The sequence below is a fragment of the Phoxinus phoxinus genome (genome assembly GCF_949152265.1).
Source record: "Phoxinus phoxinus genome assembly, chromosome: 10".
Classification (NCBI taxonomy): Eukaryota; Metazoa; Chordata; class Actinopteri; order Cypriniformes; family Leuciscidae; genus Phoxinus; species Phoxinus phoxinus.
This window is the reverse complement of record NC_136885.1, coordinates 35,238,181-35,265,352: the sequence shown is the minus strand read 5'-3', so window position 1 is coordinate 35,265,352 and position 27,172 is coordinate 35,238,181. Positions and strand designations below refer to the sequence as shown.

At 38.2% G+C, this 27,172-nt stretch overlaps 1 protein-coding gene across 1 annotated transcript in view; it reads right to left on the bottom strand.

Annotated features, from left to right (window-relative positions):
* rftn1b (raftlin, lipid raft linker 1b) overlaps positions 1-22,819 on the bottom strand; it is a 144,189-nt gene extending 121,370 nt beyond the window's left edge. The window contains exon 1 of the mRNA XM_079625379.1: positions 22,322-22,819. The gene's annotated coding sequence lies outside the window, so the exon portion shown is untranslated. The remainder of the gene's footprint in view (positions 1-22,321) is intronic.
* Between the last annotated feature and the right edge of the window lie 4,353 nt (positions 22,820-27,172).

Genomic DNA, 27,172 nt, shown 5'->3' with positions numbered 1-27,172 from the left:
ACAACACGAACCGAACTCTTCCAGTCTCAGATACACTGCAGTGTTTGAGGGCGGAGCTAAGAGACGCTGTTCAGCCAATCAAGACCACAGGCTGGCATTATGCAAATTTGTTACATTGTAACGTAGGTTTGTAACAGGAAGCGAGACTGGAATTACTGACTCGTTTGAGGCAGTTCAGAATAAATTAGTCGTGCTCTTTTTAAAAACTTTTCAGATCTTTTACATTCACAAACAGCTCTAATACACTGGCTTTTGACTTGCTTAGTTGGGGACACACTTAATATTCGACAATATTATTGATCTCCTGCATTGACAGCATTATATGAGAACTGAACTGAGCTGGATGATGAAATCACGTTTTTCTCCAGAGCGGCTATATATATATATATATATAAATAAACTAAATTAATAACTTTTTTACAACAAAAATGAACCATCACAGAACTTACTTAAGCAGGATTGTGACGCCATTTTCTTCTAGAAACAAACTCTGTTGCATTATTTTCCTGTTATCTCTGTAAAGCTGCTTTGAAACACTCTGTACTATAAAAAGCACTATATAAATAAAGGTGACTTGACACTGCATGACAGCTAATAATACTCAAAAAAGCATAATAGACACCTCTTTTTAAAGCATGCAGCATGATGTGACAACAAACTGTTGTTTGAAATAATAATAATTTGCATAATGTATTCTGTTTTTACATGCTATTTTTAAACAATAGTAGCATACATTATTACTGCACAGTATTCAGTAAGCTTCAATTACTAACATCGTCCATAATAATTTGCTACTTGCTATTGCTTGTCATTGGTAGGTGGTGCTCATTATATTTTATATTTATATTTTATAATGACATTCACCTTTATATGCTGTAGTCGTTAATACTTGAAATCAAAACACAGTATGCAAGGTGTTCATGAGTGGAGCATCTTCTAAAAATGATCGGTCTGTTTTCGGTAATTATATATCGGCTAAATGTTTATGTACTGTAGCATATACATGGCCTCAAAACTAATAGACAAGGACCACAAAACTCAACAGACTCTGTGTTCGGTTTCTATATTAGTAACTGCTTTCATGTTTTTCTTGTTTCCCGTGAGGAAAGTGATATGTAGGCTATAAGCTTGTTTTCATCACAGAATGAAAAATAAAAAAGGTAATTGCTACTTTTTATCTCGCAATTCTGACTTTTTAATCTTACAAATGTGTGATATAAAGTCGCAATTGCGAGTTATAAAGTCAGAACTGCGAGTTATAAAGTCAGAATTGCGTGATATAGTCACAATTACGAGTTATAAAGTCACAATTGCGAGTTATAAAGTCACAATTGCGTGATATAGTCACAATTGCGAGTTATAAAGTCAGAATTATGTTAAAAAGTCACAATTGCGAGTTATAATGTCAGAATTGCGTGATATAAAGTCAGAATTGCGTGATATAAAGTCAGAATTATGTTATAAAGTCACAATTACGAGTTATAATGTCAGAATTGCGTGATATAAAGTCAGAATTGCGTGATATAAAGTCAGAATTGCGTGATATAAAGTCAGAATTGCGAGTTATAAAGTCAGAATTATGTTATAAAGTCACAATTGCGAGTTATAATGTCAGAATTGCGTGATATAAAGTCAGAATTGCGTAATATAAAGTCAGAATTGCGTAATATAAAGTCAGAATTGCGTGATATAAAGTCAGAATTATGTGACAAACTTGCAATTGTGAGAAATTAACTTGGAATTCTGACATTTTCTCAGAATTGCATGTTTATATCTCGCAATTATGACTTTATAACACGCAATTGGGAGATATAATGTCAGAATTTGCGAGATGTAAACTCTCAATTGTGAGATAAAAAGTCTATCTTTTAAAATGTTTTATTCTGTGGTGGTCACAAGCTTCCATTGATCTGTCTATTTTCTCACGTACCACCTTAATTTGCTTCTGTGTGCGCAGCAAAATACGGTAAACTGCTGTTTTTGGGTTCCTTCAGTCAGGTACTGCCTCATCCTGTGCTTGTTTGGCAGAAAGAGAGCAGAAAAAGACCCAATTAAGGGCACACTAGATTACTAAATAAATAAATAAGTGCTTCAGCTCATCATGGGAGCCCAATCTCACAACTGGCAGGCTGGGAATTAACACGTCCAGCCATGGAGAGGCCAAAAGAGCTCTCTGTTCATCAGCCAAACCCCCCCGTCTCCAAATCTAAAGTGACAAGCGTCGACAGTCTCCAGCGGATCAGAAGAGTCCAGGTAATATCCCATTGTGACCAGCTGATTAAACCTGGGGTGGGCTGTTGATGAAGAATACTCTCTATTATGTTCCTGTCTAATTACAGCGGCCGGACGAATAATCCGAGAGGCGGCGACGGCCGAGAATACACTGTTAATGAGGTGAAGCGCTCGGATGAAAAGGTGAGAATCAATCACAGAAAATCAAGCAGATTGTTCATTAGGAGTCGGGATAATGCCGGCAGATCCAGCGAGAGCGACTTTAATTAGGATCCCGACGAGAGGCCATGCAGATTTATGAACGCTGTCATAGGAATCACTGTTTCTGGTGACACGGACATGAATGGATGCGTTTGGCTATCCGTGGCTGGATCCAATCGGGGGAAATGACATCTGGAGTACAACAGTCATGCATCAGCAATTGGATTTTTCTCATTTTGATCGATTGAATGAGATGCGGGAACATTTTCGAGTTGTAGAGTGTTTTCGGCGTAATGAAAATGGGCGCGCAACCCTTTTTTAAAGCGGTGGTATAATGCCCTTTTTCACAAGATGTAAAATAAGTCTATGATGTCCCCAGAGAGTGTGTGTGTGTGTGTGTGTGTGTGTGTGTGTGTGTGTGTGTGTGTGTGTGTGTGTGTGTGTGTGTGTGTGTGTGTGTGTGTGTGTGTGTGTGTGTGTGTGTGTGTGTGTGAAGTTTTAGCTCAAAATACCCCACAGATATTTTTATATATCAACCCCTCATATTGGCATCAGCCATTACATATTTAAAACAGTAATATCCTACACTAAACCTAAACTAATCTTGACAAACTATATCATTTGGAAGCTTACAATCTCTAGTTTACTCATATTTGGTGACTTATTTTCTAAATAAATGACAGAGGAGCCGTAATTTATCAATTTGCCACAAGAATATGTTCATACTCCTAAGGCGTGTTCAGACCTTTATTTTGAAATAGTGATGAACATGAAAAATCATGAAAGAATGGTAGAAACCTCAGTTTGTTTTAATGCCAAGAGTTCAAAAGAGAGCATCCATTCAATTATTTTAGAAAAAAGCTCTGAAAATGTTTTGAATATATAGAAAACAATAATAGATTCAGCATTAGTGATGTGGCGGCGAGCTATAATGCACATACGTGATCTTCTGTGTTTCTTAGAGGTTGAATTCATCTCAAAATCTGCCAAACTTCCAACACTACTTCTGAATAGGATGTCTACTTCATAAATTGTATGAAAATTGTAAAAATAATGGTTCAGACTCAAACAACATATGGAAATGGAGGCGCCCTTATATGGGCAGTGATGTCCACTAGTGGAGAAGTGTGGTACTGCGCCCAAACTACATCTCACTGAACGCTCATTTCAAGAGATATCAACCTAACATTTGAAACACAACTTGTTTTTGAAAATATATATTTTATATAAAATATGAATCATTCAATTTTTAACATTGTACATTTTCATAAACTCAAAACTTTTTTTCTGTTTAACTTCCTTAATTTATTTCACTTCTACAAAAATCTGCCAAAAGTCTTCTTTAAAACAAGACCAATCTTACATCTATATTCCAAAGCATTCTTGAATTACAACCATTTAAGTTCGAAATGTACATTTTCATGTCTATAAAAAAAGGGGGTGCCGCTTAAGAGGTGAAAATTATCACTTTTTGAGGGTGAGCAAAAAAACATCTGTCCCTTTTAAACATCATATTGTAATGCACACAAAGGAATCAATAAGAGGAATCACATTTTTAATTTTATAACAAGTATCCGATTCTTCACCTCAAATATTTAATTCCCAATCTGTCCATCAGCTGGAAAAACAACAGACTGCCCCAAAAATAGCCATCTTTGACATTTTTTCCAGACAGCGCTGCATGTTTGGAGCTCAGACACGTGCTCTCTGGAGGCAACATCGCAGAGAGGAACCACGCAAAATAAAAACCGGTGTGATACGTGGGGAACACATTTTGGTTGGAGGGTCTGATATTTGCATGGCTGATGGAGACGGGGAGAGGAGGGGGAGGTATTTTTAGAGCTGACGGAGGAAGTGGGAGATGTTTATGATTTCAGAGAGACTAGCTACTCCCTCCCCGAGGTTCTGCTTCACGCTTCAGCTTTTGGCAGATCTGTCTCTCTAGTCAACCAACAGCTCCCTTAGCACTGGAGACTGACAGAGAAGAGTTCACTAGTGTACCGTTACACACACACACACACACACACACACACACACACACACACACACACACACACACACACACACACACACACACACACACACACACACACACACACACATCACAGGCCAAAAACACTGACTCTTCTGTCGCCATTGGCTTGCTTAAGTTGGGGAACATTTAAAGCGGTGGTATAATGCCCTTTTCACAAGATGTAAAATAAGTCTCTGATGTCCCCAGAGTGTGTGTGTGAAGTTTTAACACAAAATACCCCACGGATATTGTTATATATCATGTTAAAATTGTCACTTTTTGAGGGTGAGCAAAAACGCACCGTTTTGTGTCTGTCCCTTTAAATGCAAATGAGCTGCTGCTCCCGGCACAGGGGGCGGAGCTTCAAGAGCTCATGTGTGTTAGCAGCTCCGATTACCTCACGCACACACACTAAAATGACAGAAACTGTTCTGCCTTTATGTTCAAACCGGAGTCAGACAATGATGGAGAGACTCAAGAAGAAGTGACAACATGTAGAAGCAACAGGACGTCTCTGAATGGTTAGTTGATGAATTTATGTTTCTGATGTGGAGTTAACTATCTTTAATTAGCATATTCTGTCATGGTAATCTATAAATCGCTCGTATAGGAACTGTTGTGAGATGCACACAGAGTGACTTTCTATTGCATGTGAAAAGACGGATGCTAAAGTTTGAGCTAAACAACTCTTCCTCTTCTCAACATGGACTGCGTGTTCTGGGGGCGGGGTTTATGTAAATTTTAGGGTTGGTGATGTCACTAACGGGAGGAATGTCGTGTAGTTCCTACCAGCCGTTTGTTGTAGTTCTTAAAAAGCGATTTCTGTAAAAGCAAATATCTCCCTTTGCTCTCTCACTGAAAGCTCATTTTCTGAGATATCAACCTAACATTTGAAACACAACTTGTTCAGATTTTTGCCTTTGATTGCCTTTAGAGTCCTCCAGGTTTTGAAAATATATATTTTATATAAAATATGAATAATTACATTTTTAACGTTGTACATTTTCATAAACTCAAACTTCTATAACTTTTTTTCTGTTTAACTTTCTTAACTTATTTAACTTCTACAAAAATCTGCCAAATGTCTTCTTTAAAACAAGACCAATCTTACATCTATATTCCAAAGCATTCTTGCATTAGAACCATTTAAGTTCTGAATGTGCATTTTCATGTCTATTAAAAAAAGGGGGGCGCTTAACAATCTACATTGTTAAAAGCGCTGTATAAATGAAGGCGACTTGCCTCGACTAACATGCAAAGGACAAAACTTGATGAAGCTGCGGTTCGGCTCGTGTTTCGAGAAGCATTTCTTCAAAGACGGACTGAAAACTGCAACTCTTCCTTTGACCCATTTTCTTTAATGTGGCGAACAAGGCAAGCGTCTGCACGGCAGTGTTTCCTGACCGGTGTTTGTGTCGGTTCAGCAGGAGAACGCTCTCCGGGGCGGGAATGAGACAGTCTCCCTGTGTGGACTCTTTCCTTCCTTCCTTCCTGGACGTCCTGGACTCAACAAAGACCCTCACCTGAGCTGGGCATTGTGGGGCAATGAAGAGGCGTACAGATCCAAAAAGCACCATCAAAGCATCATAGACTTGTATGGTAGTTTGAATATTTGATTTATATATATTTTTTTTTTAGAGGATTATTGTATTTGATCACATAATGTATAATGGGAACTGGCCAAAACTCTTTATGTGTCAGTCAAAAATTACCGTATTTTTAAAATTACAATGAAGTGAATACTATATTTATAATGTTTTTTATTTAATATTTTGTATTTTTTAGGGGATTTTATGGTACTAAATTATATTTATGCAGTAGTTATAATCCATTTATTCACTTTTTGAGCATATACCTGAAAATGTTAAACTTTCATAAATCTTGACCGCTTTTCTGATCACAGACTTATCATTTTAAAGAAGACACTTGGCAGATTATTGCTGACGTGAAAAAGGTTTTAAAAAGTGAACAAACAAAAATAATTGTTACAATTATTAATATTTACAATTAGTAACAATAATTATTGTTATGAAAAATGCACAAGAATACTTTATATGAAATATTTACACGTTTTAAACAATCAAAGCCATACATCTAAACAAGTTGTGTTCCAAATTTTAGGTTATATTAAAAAAAAAGAAAAAAAATCAGCTTTGAGTAAGATTGTGTTTGGCCGCAGTACCAAACGCTTCCACTAGAGGAGATTAGTGCGAACAATGACATTTTTGACTGCGAACAATACAAGTTTGACTGTTTTTTTTTCTTCAGGACCATTTAATCTTTTCAAATCATGTCTATGTTTTGTGTGTGTGTGTGTGTGTGTGTGTGTGTGTGTGTGTTCAGATAGCAAGTGCCAAAACCTTTACCAAGTTTCGTACGATTCCGATATAGTAAAAAATTCTAAAACACAAAACATAACATTTTGACCGAAGAGCACCAGACGGTTAAAAAATTTAAATAAGGGGAATTTATAATAAATTTTAAGTCCCATAGAGTAATTAAATACAAAAAAAAAAAAATATTGTAAAAAAAGAGCTTATACAAGGTAAGAAATGACACACATACAGAATAATGAAAAAACGAAAACAAAACAAAAACCAAGAAATGGAATACAGATAAATATAGATATCGATATAAGTAATAATGGAAAGTAATGAAATTTTTAGTGATATTTGACATATTTAATTAATATTTGGGACTCAAAATAGATTGAGGGCTGTTTAATATTCTTCCCAAAACTGATTGTCTTGTATAACATAAAACATTCATGTGTACATTTTTGTCTAAAACAAGAAATACAAATAATAATTGTGTTATTTATGCATAAATATTATTATGAACATTATCTATAAGCTATCTATAAAAATTCCAAACGAAAAATGCATTAGGATAATTCCATTGTGGTGCGGCAAATGGCAATGCCAATATTTTAAATATTTTCTGTATTGCTGATCATTTAGCAAAACCTCCTAATGTATCACAGATGCAGCAAACAGTATCATGAATAAGAAATGAAATTATTTAATAGAATAATTTGGGGAGCGTTTCAAGCATGTGAACTACATGGCAGAGGTTTTCAGGAAACTATGCCTTCATGTTTTGCGTGTTCCCTAAATGCCTTCCCAAGACTTGTATTATCGTGTATAAGCACTTTTACTCTGGGGTGAAGATGCACACACACACACACACACACACACACACACACACACCATGTTTTACTCTGAGGACGCATTTCCCGGGTAAAGAGAAACAAAATGTCACCGCATAATTTAGACGAAAATCGGGGTTAATTGGTGTCTAGGGAAAGTGTGTTCCCGCCACTGTTTATGAATAATCCAGGAAATAAAAGGACCCAGGTACAATAACAGCCACAGATATACAGTGCCTAAGTGAACACACCCATGCTAAAGTGGACCTAAAAAATCATCATTACTGTTACGACCCCCGAGATAGTCTAGGGGTTCAGGAGTCTTAACATTTAAAATGTGCATTACAGAGAAACATATCAGGGGCCCTATTGTAACGCTCTGAAACGCAAGTAACTCTGTGGACGAATCCCGGCGCTGTTGCATTTATACCGGCGGGATAAACGACTCTTGCGCCGACGCAAATCTAAAATGTGTGTGTCTGAAGTCGCTTCATTACTCATAGGTGTGGTTTGGGCGTAACGTGAAAAAAAACAATCCGAGCGTCCTCTCACATTCCCTTTAAGAGCCGGCGCGCTTGTTCCACGGCGGATCGCTATTATAACGGCGGATTGCTATTATAACGGCGGATCGCTATTATAACGGCGGATCGCTATTATAACGGCGGATTGCTATTATAACGGCGGATTGCTATTATAACGGCGGATTGCTATTATAACGGCGGATCGCTATTATAACGGCGGATTGCTATTATAACGGCGGATTGCTATTATAACGGCGGATTGCTATTATAACGGCGGATTGCTATTATAACGGCGGATTGCTATTATAACGGCGGATCGCTATTGCTATTATAACGGCGGATTGCTATTATAACGGCGGATTGCTATTATAACGGCGGATTGCTATTATAACGGCGGATCGCTATTATAACGGCGGATCGCTATTATAACGGCGGATCGCTATTATAACGGCGGATCGCTATTATAACGGCGGATCGCTATTATAACGGCGGATTGCTATTATAACGGCGGATTGCTATTATAACGGCGGATCGCTATTATAACGGCGGATTGCTATTATAACGGAGGATCGCTATTATAACGGCGGATTGCTATTATAACGGCGGATCGCTATTATAACGGCGGATTGCTATTATAACGGCGGATTGCTATTATAACGGCGGATTGCTATTATAACGGCGGATTGCTATTATAACGGCGGATTGCTATTATAACGGCGGATCGCTATTATAACGGCGGATCGCTATTATAACGGCGGATCGCTATTATAACGGCGGATTGCTATTATAACGGCGGATCGCTATTATAACGGCGGATCGCTATTATAACGGCGGATTGCTATTATAACGGCGGATTGCTATTATAACGGCGGATTGCTATTATAACGGCGGATTGCTATTATAACGGCGGATCGCTATTATAACGGCGGATCGCTATTATAACGGCGGATTGCTATTATAACGGCGGATTGCTATTATAACGGCGGATTGCTATTATAACGGCGGATTGCTATTATAACGGCGGATTGCTATTATAACGGCGGATTGCTATTATAACGGCGGATTGCTATTATAACGGCGGATTGCTATTATAACGGCGGATTGCTATTATAACGGCGGATCGCTATTGCTATTATAACGGCGGATTGCTATTATAACGGCGGATTGCTATTATAACGGCGGATTGCTATTATAACGGCGGATCGCTATTATAACGGCGGATCGCTATTATAACGGCGGATCGCTATTATAACGGCGGATCGCTATTATAACGGCGGATCGCTATTATAACGGCGGATTGCTATTATAACGGCGGATTGCTATTATAACGGCGGATTGCTATTATAACGGCGGATTGCTATTATAACGGCGGATCGCTATTATAACGGCGGATCGCTATTACCACGGCGGATTGCTATTATAACGGCGGATTGCTATTATAACGGCGGATTGCTATTATAACGGCGGATCGCTATTATAACGGCGGATCGCTATTATAACGGCGGATCGCTATTATAACGGCGGATCGCTATTATAACGGCGGATTGCTATTATAACGGCGGATCGCTATTATAACGGCGGATTGCTATTATAACGGCGGATCGCTATTATAACGGCGGATCGCTATTATAACGGCGGATCGCTATTATAACGGCGGATTGCTATTATAACGGCGGATCGCTATTATAACGGCGGATTGCTATTATAACGGCGGATCGCTATTATAACGGCGGATCGCTATTATAACGGCGGATTGCTATTATAACGGCGGATTGCTATTATAACGGCGGATTGCTATTATAACGGCGGATCGCTATTATAACGGCGGATCGCTATTATAACGGCGGATCGCTATTATAACGGCGGATCGCTATTATAACGGCGGATTGCTATTATAACGGCGGATCGCTATTATAACGGCGGATCGCTATTATAACGGCGGATTGCTATTATAACGGCGGATTGCTATTATAACGGCGGATTGCTATTATAACGGCGGATTGCTATTATAACGGCGGATTGCTATTATAACGGCGGATTGCTATTATAACGGCGGATTGCTATTATAACGGCGGATTGCTATTATAACGGCGGATCGCTATTATAACGGCGGATCGCTATTATAACGGCGGATTGCTATTATAACGGCGGATTGCTATTATAACGGCGGATTGCTATTATAACGGCGGATTGCTATTATAACGGCGGATCGCTATTATAACGGCGGATCGCTATTATAACGGCGGATCGCTATTATAACGGCGGATCGCTATTATAACGGCGGATTGCTATTATAACGGCGGATTGCTATTATAACGGCGGATTGCTATTATAACGGCGGATCGCTATTATAACGGCGGATCGCTATTATAACGGCGGATTGCTATTATAACGGCGGATCGCTATTATAACGGCGGATTGCTATTATAACGGCGGATTGCTATTATAACGGCGGATTGCTATTATAACGGCGGATCGCTATTATAACGGCGGATCGCTATTATAACGGCGGATTGCTATTATAACGGCGGATTGCTATTATAACGGCGGATTGCTATTATAACGGCGGATTGCTATTATAACGGCGGATTGCTATTATAACGGCGGATTGCTATTATAACGGCGGATTGCTATTATAACGGCGGGTTTGCTATTATAACGGCGGATCGCTATTATAAGGGCGGATCGCTATTATAACGGCGGATTGCTATTATAACGGCGGGTTTGCTATTATAACGGCGGGTTTGCTATTATAACGGCGGATTGCTATTATAACGGCGGATCGCTATTATAACGGCGGATCGCTATTATAACGGCGGATTGCTATTATAACGCCGGATTGCTATTATAACGCAGAATAGGAATGAGACATGCGGCGGTGTACAAAGTCAATTGCGCTGGGCAAGATACGGCCCTTAGTCTACGTGCTGCTGTACAAAGAACCACCAATCCAGGTAACTGTGTGAAAAGCCAATACCTTTATTCAGTACAAAAAGGTGATAGGCAAGATTGAAGCAAGAAAAACACGTACAGAATATAGATAATATATACAGAGTATTTCTGTAAGAAGGAAGAGGGGACGTGGGCGGCGCCGGCGCCAAAGAAAAGAAAGTAACAAAACCAAATGAAGTCTAACTGTTAAATAACCTCTAACCCTAACTAAGAAAAGAAAGAAAGAAAGAAAGAAAGAAAGAAAGAAAGAAAGAAAGAAAGAAAGAAAGAAAGAAAGAAAGAAAGAAAGAAAGAAAGAAAGAAAGAAAGAAACAAAGATCATCATCATCCGTGACCATACCTAGACATTGGCATCGGGTACTTTCAGATCATCTCTCAATGCTAATCAAACCAGTTATTAAACTGAAATAAACCCATGCCGATCTCTAGATATGGTGACGGGTGTCTGATGATGTACGGATATTTTAATTTCAAAGGCCAAGGAACTTTATCAGGATCATAGTAGATCCATGAAATAACTGGCCTTTAAAAATATAAATCTGTCGGCCTCTATGGGACTTTAACACAGGGGTGCACTTACTTATGCACTTTAAGGAAGAACATTTATTTATTTACGCTATTATTCATTCACAAAGAAAATTGGTGTCCTTAAAGGTTGGAGTTTTCCTAATTTTTTTTAGTAGATCCATGAAATATCTGCCGGCCTCTATGGGACTTTAACACAGGGGTGTACTTACTTATGCACACTGTGCTTTAAGGAAGAATATTTGTTTATTTACGATATTATGAATTCACAAAGAAAATAAGTGTTCTTAAAGGTTGGAGTTTTCCTATTTATTTTTTTTAAATTAAGGCATTAAGATGATTTTTTAAGTCATGGGTGTGTGTGTTCACTTACGCCACGCACTGTAGACTGAACCCAATCTAGACACACGGTTACTCGTCCGCCAGACGGGAGGAGGGACACTTTCCCTCTCTTTCTCTTTTGTTTGGCATGAACCTGGAGAACCATCCGCTCGGCGTCCAAGGTCTCGACACACACACACACACACACACACACACACACGCTGAAGCCCAGACGCTGCGGATGCAATCGCCATGGGAACGGGCCCCTTGACAACGATTTCATACTCACCAGAAGAAAAGAGAGCAATATCTCTCTCCCTTTATTCGCTTTCTTTTGATATTCTCTCTCATATTCTCATTCTCTCTCATCTTTCCTTTCTCTCGCTTCCTCTGATTCTAATTTGTTTTATATGCCATTTCATTTTACGAGACAAATATCATTTTCTTTATTAAAAAGCTGTGATGGTAGAATTTTTTTTGGAAATTTTGCTAGACTGTCCAAAAGTGACATTTGTTTTTAATGACTCTACAAGTTTGATTACACGATTTATACTGGAAAAATGAGAATATGGTGCAAAAGTTCAGTAATTCAACTTAAAAAGTGAAACTAATATATTATATAGACTCATTACATGCAAAGTGAGATATTTCAAGCCTTTATTTGTCATAATTTGGATGATTATGGCTTACAGCTTATGAAAACCTTTTCACACTAATTTTGAATTTGGGGTTTTCATAAGCTGCATAATCATCAAAATTATAACAAATAAAGGCTTGAAATATCTCACTTTGCATGTAATGAGTCTGTATAATATATTAGTTTTTAAGTTGAATTACTGAAATAAAAAAAACTTTTGCATCATATTCAAATTTTTCCAGTTTCACCTGTATAAATATATTTATATATTTTAAATGTGAGTGAAGAGCAAAACACTATACTTGGTAAGATATTTATCTGACAAACTTATTTGGCAAAAAAAGGCAAACTAAAGATAAAGGTTTTTATTTTACTATGCAAAAAAAAAAAAAAAAAAAAAAAAAAAAGCTGACAGAACATAATCAGATATTAATATTTTGTAGGTTCTCTCTTGTTTTTGCATGTTATCATTACAAATAAAACAAACGACTCCAAGCACAACTATGCAATATGCTTACAAAATATGAATAATAATATTATTTGAATATTTCAATCCTCTTGTCCGCTACTGTATGTGGTTATGAGTAGACGGGATGCTTTATATTATTTGTGCATAAACAAATAAACGATACTGTAAAAATGCACACAAAGAACTTATAAAGCATGTATGAAGCGTTTAATGCAGAGCATCAGTTCACAGGTGTACTTTGTTTTAAATTTAAATGTATTTATCAGTTTTATAATATTAGTTTTATTGTTTTGAGTCTTTTGTTCTGAACTTCATTTGTTATGAATAATCAGATATTTTGGTTTATGTCCTAAAATTACCTCAAGTATTTAATTCATTTTATTATCCTGAAAACAGGCATTACATGTGGACATTTGAATAAACAATTTTATAATGAGAAAAATAAACATATTTTGACACTTGTCATAAAATGAAGATGTCATAAAAGAAGAACTATAAGAAGTTCATAAAATAACCATTTATTTTAGTTTAGAACATTTTGTGCAATGAAAAGATTCCATGGAAGTTCTTCATGGAACCATCAAAGCCAATAAAGAAGTTTATTTTTAAAACCGAATGAGAATGTGATCACACACCCTCCCCGGCGCACATATGGGCGACAGCATGTTGTGCGAGAGTGTGAGACTGTTTTCAGTGGATGTGCTGAAGAAAGCATTCAGTCTCTTTTCTTAAAGGGGAGGTATAATGCCCTTTTCACAAGATGTAAAATAAGTCTCTGATGTCCCCAGAGTGTGTGTGTGAAGTTTTAGCTCAAAATATCCCACAGATATTTTTATATAGCATGTTAAATTAGTCACTTTTTGAGAAAACGCATCGTTTTGTGTCTGTCCCTTTAAATGCAAATGAGCTGCTGCTCCCGGCACAGGGGGCGGAGCTTCAAGAGCTTGTGTGTGTTAGCAGCTGCTATTACCTCACGCACACACACTAAAATGACAGAAACTGTTCTGCCTTTAATGTTAAACCGGAGTCAGATAATGATGGAGAGACTCAAGAAGAAGTGACAACATGTAGAAGAACAGGGCGTCTCTGAATGGTTAGTTGATGAGTTTATGTTTCTGATGTGGAGTTAACTATCTTCAATTAGCATATTCAGTCATGGTAATCTATAAATCGCTCGTATAGGAACTGTGATCTACATGTGCTTCTCTATTACAAGTTCTGTTGCACTCAAGAAAAGTATTGAACATGATGACTCGATCAATATCGCCTTGATTTTAAACACAGAAAGCGTGTTTTCCTGCAGCACTTGCATATTTCATATATTATTTTTATATTTTAAGTGTAAGAAGCACTTTGAGATTGATATCGTGTACAAATAACAAGGTCACATCATGAGACACAGCCATCTTCTAATCGTATATACTGGGAACTATATTCTCAGAAGGCGAAGCACTGCTACTTCTGCGGAGTGATTAGCTCGCAGCGCCTACGCTAATCACTCCGCAGAAGTAGCAGTGCTTCGCCTTCAGAGAATATAGTTCCCAGTATGTATACGGTTAGAAGACGGCTGTGTCTAATGTGACCTTGTTATTTGTACACGCTGCTGTGACTATACAAATCACATCATGTAAATAGGAAAATGTTGGCGTTATTTTGTCACTTTTTGGGACCAGTATGCTAGCTGGAGCCATTTACCTTCAGTCTTTGTGCTAAGCTAGGCTAGCGGTGGGTGCGTTAGACAGAGTTACGGCACGCACGGAGATGAGGAGGGTGTGTGTGGACTTATCTAACTCTGGGGGATACGGGGAATAAGCTAAAATCCCAAAAAGTCGCTGTGTTCCTTTAAAGAAATAGTTTTTTAAAGGACTGTGCAGGTGTGAGGCTAGTTCTTTGTCTGTATACTCGGGTTCGAATAAACAAGGATGACTATCAAACTCAAAAGCCTCTTCCATGTGTTCAAAATCTTCTATATTTTCTGCTACAACGGGAGTTCCCACGGGACTTCAGCGCGAGACTACAGGGCCGTACACACCGGGACGAATATCGGCGCGCATTATTCGTCAGCGTTTTTCAACGCGTTTTTTGTGTTCACACCCAAGCGATTTTCGCTGACGATGAGCCGAGTGAACATGCAAATTCATTCCCTGACATTAGATGGCGCTTAATGTAAAACAGAAATACCCCGCGTAGTCGCTGGCACGTTTGTCATATAGTTCTTTATGTTCCGACACCAACGAGACCAACAGCTCTACATTCATCTCGTCTTGCATCTTCCTCGTCTTATTTCTTCCCGGTACTGTACACGCATATACTTGGCGTATGTCTTCTTCGCGTTACGCTCGGCAAGACCGTTTTGTGTTTGAGCGCCCCCAAGTTGTGTTTACTGTAACTTCAGAAGCTCCAGACACGTGAGCAAAAGCGCCAATCTCATTGGTCGGATAGTTTTTGACGCGGCGCGTCAAACCAAAAAAACGAACCCGAGGCGTTTTTTTAAAAAATGACGCTTTTACGCGTGGCGTTTTACGCGTCGGTGTGCACACTCACATTGACGCCCTTTGTTTAGTCATGAGGCGTTAAACGTCGGCGAATATCGCGCGCGAAATTCGTCCCGGTGTGAACAGGCCTTAAAGCTAGCCGTCTAAAACACTATTTAGGTGAATTTAAACAATGGCTAAGTTGCTAAACGCATCTTGTTGTCGTGTAAGGACCCTGTTCATGTTGGACAGACATTTTAATTGCATTTTGTGTCTGTTAAGAGGCACAAAAACACTCTTTATGAATATGCCCCATAACTGCCGTTAGCTGAGTGGAGGTCTGCGCATTCGCGGTAGCGGCTCCGTGTTGCAAGCACCAATCCGGTTTGGTTTTTTTTCTATAGACAGAACTCACAAAGGTCAAGATTAACTTAAAAATTGCCCGGAGTTCTCCTTTAACTGTTAAAAAGACAAGATATCGCAGCGGACATTCAAACAGATTTTTTAATTATGATTATATGACTGACCTGAAGGAAAATGCTATATCTACTGTAAATGCAGGTACACTCGCTTACTCGATCTCTCACAATACTGAACTAACTTATAGCTTCAGTGAACAATATCGATGAGATCAAACATGTGTTTGCGTTGCTAAGAGTGGTTGCTAGGGATGTTGTGTAGTGATACATAGAACCATAGATATACATAATAAAGGCAAGATGTCTTACGGCGGAGTCTCTAACGGCATCACCGGCGGCCATCTTGTCACAGGTGAGCTTTCTGTACGGTGAGTGATCGGCACGAACACAAATACTCTTATCTCGCTGAAATCTTGACGGATTTACTAACGGTTTGATTTCTTACAAATATTATTAATGTGGCTATAATTCTGGGTGCTTGAACATGTTGAAATATCTAATATTATAATTATTCATAAGTAGGCTATGCAGTGTCATAACTACATCTCTGACGTTTATAACAAACCAACCCGTTTGAAAATCGGTAGAAAATGTAGCAAGTTATGGTTATTTAAAAAGTACATGCACCATTAAAACACAATGTTATGAGTGAGCGAGCTGACTGTGGCAAGATGGCCGCCGTGTGCGGACGTCGACCTCCATTGACCAGCAGCGCGGACGAGACATCTAGCCTTTATTATATGATATATAGAACCGTTGGGTGAAGCGGTCATAGCTTCATATTATTATATACCACCCCTTTAAATTCATTTCAATTGTTGTTTTCATCGCCTCACACATTTGTCCTAAATCAGTGGTTTCAACTGTCTTTTTTTGCAAACAGCATAAATGATGCAAAATACAAATAATAAAATGCAAATTAGTTAGGAAAACATGTTGTATACATGTTGGATGCTGTATACCATTTGAAAGTTTGAGGTCAGTTTTTCGTTTTTGAAAGAAATTACTACTTCTATTCAATAAAAAGCGAGTCGATGAGTCTTGAAGACGTTTTAAAGATGCTTTATTCTGTGGCCTGTTAAACACAGAAAGTGTGTGTTTTCCTGCAGCGCTTGCATATTTCCCGCTTTGACTGTTCTCTGTTGTGTCTAGGCATCGCCGGAGGCTTGAATGCATGTGGCAGAAGCTCGACGCTGCGACGCGAGGGAAGAACCTAATCTTCACACGTAATCCCTTCAAAGTGGCAGGAGAAGAACAGAAATCAGCATTCATCTTCCATCGAGTGTGTTTCATCTCCTCCAGCGACTGCGCCGAGGAGAAGTGCACCGCCAGCGGATGTGACATCTGATTTGTAGGCTGTCTAATCGCAGGAGAAGGTGAACATCTTCTCTCTGTTCACAGACCAGAGCCTGTCCTGACTCAGCGCTCGAGAAGACTGGGGTAAAGCGACAATACCGTTCAAATGCACGCTCCAATTATCTAAACGACATTTAATTGAGCACTAGAGAGGGTTCTCTGTCCTAATTAGGTTAGCAAAATATTGTGTATTAATCATATGTGACCAAAACCCAGTCTGGAGCCGCACGGGTATATCTGTGGCAATAGCAACAATACACTGTATGGGTCAAAATTATCCATTTTTCTTTTATGCCAAAAATCATGAGGATATTAAGATCATGTTCCATGAAGATATTTAGTAAATTTCCTACCGTAAATATATAAAACATGTATTTTTGTGAGTGAATGCAGCACAATCGTGAACATAAATGCACAACTTTAAAGGAGATTTTCTCAATTTTTAAATTTTTTTGCTCCTCAGATTCCAGATTTTCAATAGTTGTGTCTCGACCAAATATTGTCCTATCATAACAAACCACACATCAATGGAAATATTATTTATTCAGCTTTTATGTGATGTATACATCTCAATTTCAAAAAAAATTACCCATGTGACTGGTTTTGTGGTCCAGGGTCACATATTCCTACACACCAAACAAGCTGCCGATGATAATTATGATGATATGTAGAATAAATACCTGCAGAAATGATCTACAAGTTTGCTGCATGTGACTTATTAAAGATTACAGATTCATACATGATATTCTCATCCTTTAAAAAGACCTCAGTAATCTCAAACCTGCCCAGTTAAAGTTTCAGGAGAGATCTGCGTCCCAGTTCGCCTATACTTATACTACGCCCTAAAAGAAGTGTTTTTGTGGAGATAAAGTAGATACTTTTCAGTGTGTGTAGCAGAAGAAAGCTTTGGGACAAACTACTTTGTATTTTGCTGTCAACGTTTAAATTGCCCTGTCAATCATCTCATCACAGTTAAAATCCTCCACATTCAATTTTATTTAATTTCCTACCATACTGGAAAAAAAGCAGCCAGAGACTCTCCTCATGTGTTTGGTCATGATCTTTTAAATGCATCATTATGCAAATGTATCATTATAAAAGTTCACAATGTGGTTGCATATGAAATATGATGTTGACAACATATTTTTGGCAGTTTAGATGCTGATTATGAATTACTCAAACCACTTAACCATTGTTCTCACACATCTGCCATGCTTGTAGTTTTTTAACACTTTTTTGTGTGTGTTTGTAGTTCTAATCGAATAATGGGTTGTGATTGGATCTACATTTCAGATTCTAACCAGAAATATTAGTATCCGGGTGACTTTGCAATATACGCATTTCAACATACTGCGATTTGGGACACACTAATTCTAATTTTCAATACTATTTAGGACGGATGCAGCAAATGTTTCAAACTATGCCCAGGTTTGCCAAGGAGACCCTATGTAGCCCATAAAGGGACATGGTGATGAAAAAAAAAAAATGAAATTGGAGGAAAATGTATATTTCAATGCTTTTGCATTCTCTAGCAAAAGTTCTGCGTTCCCCCGAGAAACTCTGTCCGCTTACAAACATGTCTGTGTTCGCTTGCAGGACTTTTGTGATGGAAATAATGTGAGGTGGGAGGAAAAGCTATATTTGAAGTGCTTTTGCATTCTCTCACAAAACTTTGCGTTTGCGTTGCGTTTTGTCACAAAAATGCATTGGAAATAATATGAAGTGGGAGGAAAAACTATATTTCAATGCATTGTGTGAGCAAACATAATCGAGTGAGCATGCGATCGTTTGGAGACAGCGCAAATCTTTGCGAAGGAACACAAACTTTTTTCTGATTCTGACTTTTCTGCATTGATCCTTCGCAGGGAGTTTGATTGACAGGTGATCTGACCAATCATACTTCGCCATCCGCCATTTTGTCCGACAGAGCAGTCAGGAGAGTTAGTAGACTAACATGGGAGGATTTGAGCTTGAGAAGCGGAGTGTACTGACGTCTTTCCGCGGTTAAAACAACATTCCTTCTGATGTTCATTCATGTTTATTTGATGCTATAAATGAACTAGAAGGAAGAGAAGATCGGTTCACGAGCGGCTTTAACTGAGCGATCTGTCACGACACATTAAAGAGACACAAAACGCTATTTATTGTTTAAATTTCTTTAAAAAAATGACCAAATTTGAAAGGTGAGACTTTGTTTAATATGTTTAATATCAAAAGTAACTGAAAAGTAAGCTGGTCTGTGTCTGTCAGTGTGTTGTCAGTGTCCTCTCTGCTCCGCGATGTGCTTTTAAGCGACAGTAACTAAGGGGGGCGGGTCTTTGCGAACGGTCAATTGTGAGATAAAAAGTCGCAATAACTTTTTTTTTTCTTATTCTGTGGTGAAAAAAAAAGCTTCCATAAACATCGCCATCTACTGGCCTGGCAGCAGAATACAGCGCTTTTCTAGACGTTTCCATGGATCCGTGTGAACAGGGATTGTTTTGATAACTGTACGTTTCCATTTATAGTGCATCATTATTGTATAATCGTATAAACCCCACACACACACCCATAACACCACAGCATCATGTCTGTGACTTTTGCACACCGCTCATAATAAATAATGTTTTCCGAAAATGCAGAAAATTGAGTTTTTGTATTCTTGTCCCTCTTGGCTGATAAAATGTTCCAGCTGATGCACATATGACACTGAAGAGCGGGTACGCGTGGGGTCGGAGGGCACGAGCCCGTGATGTGATGCACAGATTCCTCCAGGACAACAGCGGCTCTGTGTGTCGATTCCTGAGGCGTCTGGAACTGATTAATGACAGTTTGCCTTCTCGCTTCTCTCTTCTTACATTCCTTTCTTAAAGGGCATTCACACTGACAGCGGTTTGCGTCCGTAAGACATTCGTTTACAAGGAGAGTGTGCCATTTCTGGCAATATGAGCGACAGCTGGACCGCCTATAGCAACAATAGATTAGCATAACAATACTCTTCAGTATTTATTATGCATACTGTGCACATTTTCTATTGGTATGTATGGAATTACTTTACAAAATGTGCATTACATAACAGAGTATGCAACAATGCAATGCACTCGACTTCGTTTTTAACCTTTTCTTGACTTGTTGTTTGATTAGTATTCCATAAAATGTATAAAGAGCTTTTAAGATGAAGCCACGTGCAATTTAATGTGACAAAACGTTTAAAAACCAGTGTTATTTGGGGATATTCAATTTAATTAATCAATCATACTATTGATTAGCATTACCAAACATGGACGTTTTATTATTATTTTAATTTAATACTGCAAAGCTGCTTTGAATACAATCTGTATTGTGAAAAGCGCTATACAAATATTCTTGACTTGACTTGACTTATTATTGCTAAAATAAATAAATAAACTAAAACTATTAAAAGTTGTTTTCGGTAATAAAGCTGAAATCAAATTAAATAATAAATATTAGATGAAAAACTTAAAGGAAAATTAGGTAAGTAACTGAAATAAATCAGTGTAAGCTAAAGTACTAAAATTGCTAAAACTGAAATAAAAATATATTAAAGCTAGGCTACATATAAATATTTTAAAAAATGACTTAAGCACGTACAATTACTAAACCTTAAACTAAAATTAAAACTCAAAATATAAAAATAAATGCTAATTCATTGTTTTATTACTGTTATAGTATATAAATAATAATGTTAAAAACACGTAGGCTATTTGTTGCATAATGTAAATTATATATATATATATATTTTAAATAACCATAAACGAACATTCACTGAGATTTATGTGCAAAATCAAGGTTTAAAAAGTCTATTTGTACGTTTTATTTCTGTTAATAACGACCTAACGTTTGACGAGCGACAGGAAATGTTGTTGAACGCGCAATTTTTTATTTCTGCAGCGTTGCGAAAGAAAGCCCCGCCTCCAGTGAAATCTCATTGGTCCAAAACTGTGATCCCGCACAACAGTAGCTGGATTTAAAATCGCGATGTAACGGAAGTAGCAACAGATGTTTTTCTTCCATACTGTGACGCACATCCCAGTGAAACAAAGAGAATATTAGGACTGGGACTCCATCGGTGGTCGATTGATGATCTGAATGCGAATAGCGGTCATTTGTAAGAAAGGGGCGGGGTTTAAGCGGACTAAATTAATAGAGAAGTTCAACATACTGTACATCACCAGAAGATTGTCAAGAAGTCAAAAAACATGGTAAAAAAAAAATGTGCAGAAATGAATTTTTCACAATAAGATCAATAACATGAATCAGATTAAATATGATTTTTTTTTTTTTTTTTTATGCTGACTTATCAGATATCTTCTGGTTGTTCTACATTAGCCTACACAGCATTTTCGCTTTCGGTGTATTTTTGGCTTCCTATGTATTTTTTCAGAGTGGCTGAAGATATTAAGTCTGGTTTAATGAGAAACTGATCAACATGAAGTGACTTTATGCTTAAATCAAGAACAAAAATCTGCCAATGGAGTCAAAAAAACAAAACAAAACAAAACAGAATTTAAAGGGAAAACAAGTTTATTTTTCTGACCCCCATTGGCAGATATTTGTTCATGTTTTACGCACACACATTAAAACAAGACTTAATATCGTAAGTCATTCAGTATCTTGATTTAAGAATGGTTTCGATATTTGTGCTGGAAAACACGAGAAAAACACTGAGGATTGAATCCAAACTAAATCCTCTGCTTTCAGACAAACAACTCAAATAAAGTGCTGAAGAAACACTTCTCTCCAGCGGTCCGGTGTGTGTGTGTGTGTATCTTCCTGTCAGCATCACACTCTGTACATGTGACTCAAACTAAAGCACTGGTCTGTGAGATAGGCTTTACGAGGAGCGTGTGTGTGTGTGTGTGTGTGTGTGTGTGTGTGTGTGTGTGTGTGTTAACGGTTAAAGACGTTCATCATCTCACAGTGGCAAACTTGTGGCTTGTGGCTTCCCATGATTGATTCTTTATCTCCTGCACTTCTCCACACACACGGTCACACACCGACACACACCGACAGACAGCATGCACGCGCAGAAGTGAGACGGACTGGTTTTACCTGTTGTGAAGGTTTTGACGCGCGACGCTGCAAGTTTGAGTCCGCGAGCGATCCACAGGAGTAAACGCAGGAGTGCGGTGCGGCTCCCGCTGGATGTGACGGCACAATAATAACCAGAAGAAGAAGAAGATTAAGCGAGGATCCCCGGATCAGTCCTCCTGCGACAGGCAGCTCACGGAGCGCAGAACACACACTTCGCGTGCTGCCGTTAGGTCATGCTCAAAGTATGTGTGTGTATGTGTGTGTGTGTGTGCGCGCGCGCAATGTTCTGCAAGCTCAGAGAAAAACCACATCCTCTGACATGCTCCTCTATCCTTCTCCTGTCTCTCTCTCTCTCTGACTGTCTGAGATGACCCAGACTCTCTCTCTCTCTCTCTCTCTCTCTCTCTCTCTCTCTCTCTCTCTCTCTCTCTCTCTCTCTCTCTCTCTCTCTCGCGCGCGCTCTCTTCTTCAGCAACCGACTCAGTTCCTGCCCACCAACTGAAGAATCTGAAGACTGAGGAGGAGGTGCTGTGTGAGAGAGAGAGAGAGAGATAAAAGGGAGAAAAAAGAGGGGGGGGGCAGTTCTTTTAGAAATTACAGTCAAATAAAAAACACCGGTAAGAATGCAGCATGTGGATCGGAAAGAGTGAAAATAACCAGAACACTGAGTGTGAAAATTCAGCTCTAATATCTCAAATGTTCTTTAAATGTTTCTCCAAGACCACAACAAGATTAAATGGAGAGCAAATTAGTTTAAAGTTTCACACAGTAGTTGTTCTCATGACCTGCACACACACACACACACACACACACACACACACACACACACGCACACACACACACACACACACACACACACACACACTAACCCTAAACCTACCCATCACACACACACACACTAACCCGACCCCTAAACCTACCCATCTCACACACACACACACACACACACACACACACACACACACACACACACACACACACACACACACACACACACACACACACACTAACCCTAAACCTACCCATCTCTCACACACACACACACACACACACACACACACACACACACACACACACACACACACACACACACACACACTAACCCTAAACCTACCCATCACACACACACACACACACTAACCCGACCCCTAAACTTACCCATCACACACACACACACACACACACACACACACACACACACACACACACACACACACACTAACCCGACCCCTAAACCTACCCATCACACACACACACACACTAACCCTAAACCTACCCATCACACACACACACACACACTAACCCGACCCCTAAACCTACCCATCACACACACACACACTAACCCGACCCCTAAACCTACCCATCACACACACACACACACACACACACACACACACACACACACACACACACACACACACACACACACACACACACACACACACACACACACACACTAACCCGACCCCTAAACCTACCCATCACACACACACACACACACACACACACACACACACACACACACACACAATTCACACACAATGTATCTCAATTCAAGAATGTTTCAATATTTTTACTGGAAAACAACATTTCTGCAGAAATAAAGTGCAGAATAAACAATTCCTAAAGAAGAAAGCCAGCGGTCAAGCAAAAAGGAAACAGAAGTGATCCAGAATCCAGCTTTATCATCAGAGTCATAAACTACATTTTAAAAATAGATTAAAATAAAAAACAGTGTAACATTTTTTCACAATATTTACTGTATTTTTTATCACGCAAATGCAGCCTTGGAGAAACTTTGAAAAATATTAAAAAATCATACCAAACCCAAACATAATAATATAATATAATATATAATATATATATATATATTAGGGCTGTCAAAAGATTAATCGCATCCAAAATAAAAGTTTATGTTTCCATAATATATGTGTGTGTACTGTGCATAATTATTTATATATATAAAAACACACACAATCATGTATATATTTAAGAAAAATTGGTTATATTTATATATAACATATTTATATATAATATAAATTATATAAATGTATATACAGTATATAAATGCAAATATTTCTTAAATATATACATGAATGTGTGTGTTTTTATTTATATAAATAATTATGCACAGTACACACACATATATTATGCAAACACAAACTTTTATTTTGGATGTGATTAATCACGATTAATCTTAATAATATAATATAATATATGGTCATAATATTAGGGTCATTAACTCACTATTAACTGCAACTTTTAAATCAGTAAACTCTTAATTACAGCTTATTAGTGCTTTATAAGGTCTAATAAACAGCCAATATTCAAGTAATATGCAAGCTAATGTGAATTGGATCTTAAACTACATTGTTTCCATATATATATATATTATGAATATGTATACAGCTTGTTTGCTGAGTGTTGAGTATGGAAAGTGAAACACAATCTGCACAATAAGGAACAGACTAACAGTTAGTCAGTATAACTCATAATAATGTTGTTAAAGGGAAACACCAGCGGTTCTTGTGAATGCAACGCTCCAGATTGAGTGTGTGTGTGTTTCAGAAGATCTCAGCAACTCCTCAAATGCGCCCGGATTGGCAGATATTAAAGGGTTAGTTCACCCAAAAATGAAAATAATGTCATTAATGACTCACCCTCATGTCGTTCTAAGCCCGTAAGACCGCCGTTCATCTTCGGAACACAGTTTAAGATATTTTAGATTTAGTCCGAGAGCTTTCTCTCCGTCCATTGAAACTGTATATACAGTATACTGTCCATGTCCATAAAGGTAATAAAGACATCATCACAGTAGTCCATGTGACATCAGTGGGTTAGTTAGAAGTTTTGAAGCATCGAAAATACTTTTTGGTCCAAAAATAACACAAAATAAGACTTTATTCAGCATTGTATTCTCTCCCGGGTCTGTTGTCAATCCTTCACAGTTACGCTGATGGCGTAAGACGCTGATGACGTGTTATCTGGTGCGCCCGAGCTTCATTTATAGACTGAGGGAAACGCACGCTGTAAAAGTGTCTCATCCGCGACATGCACATTTACGCACCATTAAAAAAATGATATCCACGCAAACAATGTAGAATAGCTTGAATATAGCGTGCGTCTCCCTCAGACTGTAAACGAAGCTCGGGCGCACCAGATGACACGTCATCAGCGTCTTACGTCAGCAGCGTCACTGCGGAGTCCTGAACGCAGATTCACAACAGACCCGGGAGAGAATACAATGCTGAATAAAGTCTTATTTTGTGTTATCTTTGGACCAAAAAGTATTTTCGATGCTTCAAAAACTTCTAACTAACCCACTGATGTCACATGGACTACTTTGATGATGTTTTTATTACCTTTATGGACATGGACAGTATACTGTATATACAGCTTCAATGGAGGGACAGAAAGCTCTCGGACTAAATCTAAAATATCTTAAACTGTGTCCCGAAGATGAACGGAGGTCTTACGGGCTTAGAACGACATGAGGGTGAGTCATTAATGACATTATTTTCATTTTTGGGTGAACTAACCCTTTAAAAGTATGCAATGGAAATATGAGCGCAGTTGATCTCAAAAGAGTTGCTCTTCAGATCCCGATACTCGTACGAACAGCTTTCTCTTGTGTTTCTAATGTAGGAGTTTTAAGACGACGTCTCCGGAGCAATGAAAGCGTGACCTCTGATCGCTGGCGTTCTCCTCTGGGACGTGTGTGTGTGTGTGTGTGTGTGTGTGTGTGTGTGGGGTGAGAGGGTGTGTGTCTGACGGCCCCGGCACTGATATGTATTTTTCATAAAGCCCAGTCTCGACCCCCTATAGCTGCGAATACATTATTCAGAGCGGCCTGTGAGAGACGACACACACACACACACACACACACACACACACACACACACACACACACACACACACACACACACACACACACACACACACACACACACACACACACACACACACACACACACACACACACACACACACACACACACCCTGCCCAAATCACACCATAATCACTCTGGTTTCATCCATCACATCTCCCTGATGAAAATGACACACCAGCACTTCATCAGAAGTCAGTGTTTTGATGTGAAATGTCTGAGGCGCTGGAGATGATTGACGCTCAGTTTCGGAGGTTTGTTGATGGTGTTGTTATGCACAGTAGACGCGACCTCTGACCCCAGGACACAAATTAATGACGCGAGCCCGGATCAAAGAACACGAGTGAATCCTTGTGGCGAGAGATTCGTGTCGGAAGTGCAATCACTGCAGAACTACTCATCATGATGCTGAATTATTGATTAAATACTTGATACTTGACAATATGATACTTTGTTTATGGTTCTATGTGTGTATATTGTACATATTTTTATGGACATCTAATACTATGTGTATATATATTTTTTAGGGCTGTCAAAAGATTAATCGTGATTAATCGCATCCAAAATAAAAGTTTGTGTTTGCATAATATATGTGTGTGTACTGTGTATAATTATTTATATATATAAAAACACACACAATCATGTATATTTTTAAGAAAAATTCGTTATATTTATATATAAAATATTTATATATAATATAAATTATATAAATGTATATACAGTATATAAATGAAAATATTTCTTAAATATATACATGAATGTGTGTGTATTTATACATAATAATTATACACAGTACACACATATATTATGTAAACACAAACTTTTATTTTGGATGTGATTAATCACGATTAATCTTTTGACAGCCCTAATATTTTTATATATATTTTAATATTTTCGAATATAATTATGTCTAATATACTGTATGTATTTTGTATTTCATATATATATTTAAAACTATATTTTTTTATTATTATATATAATA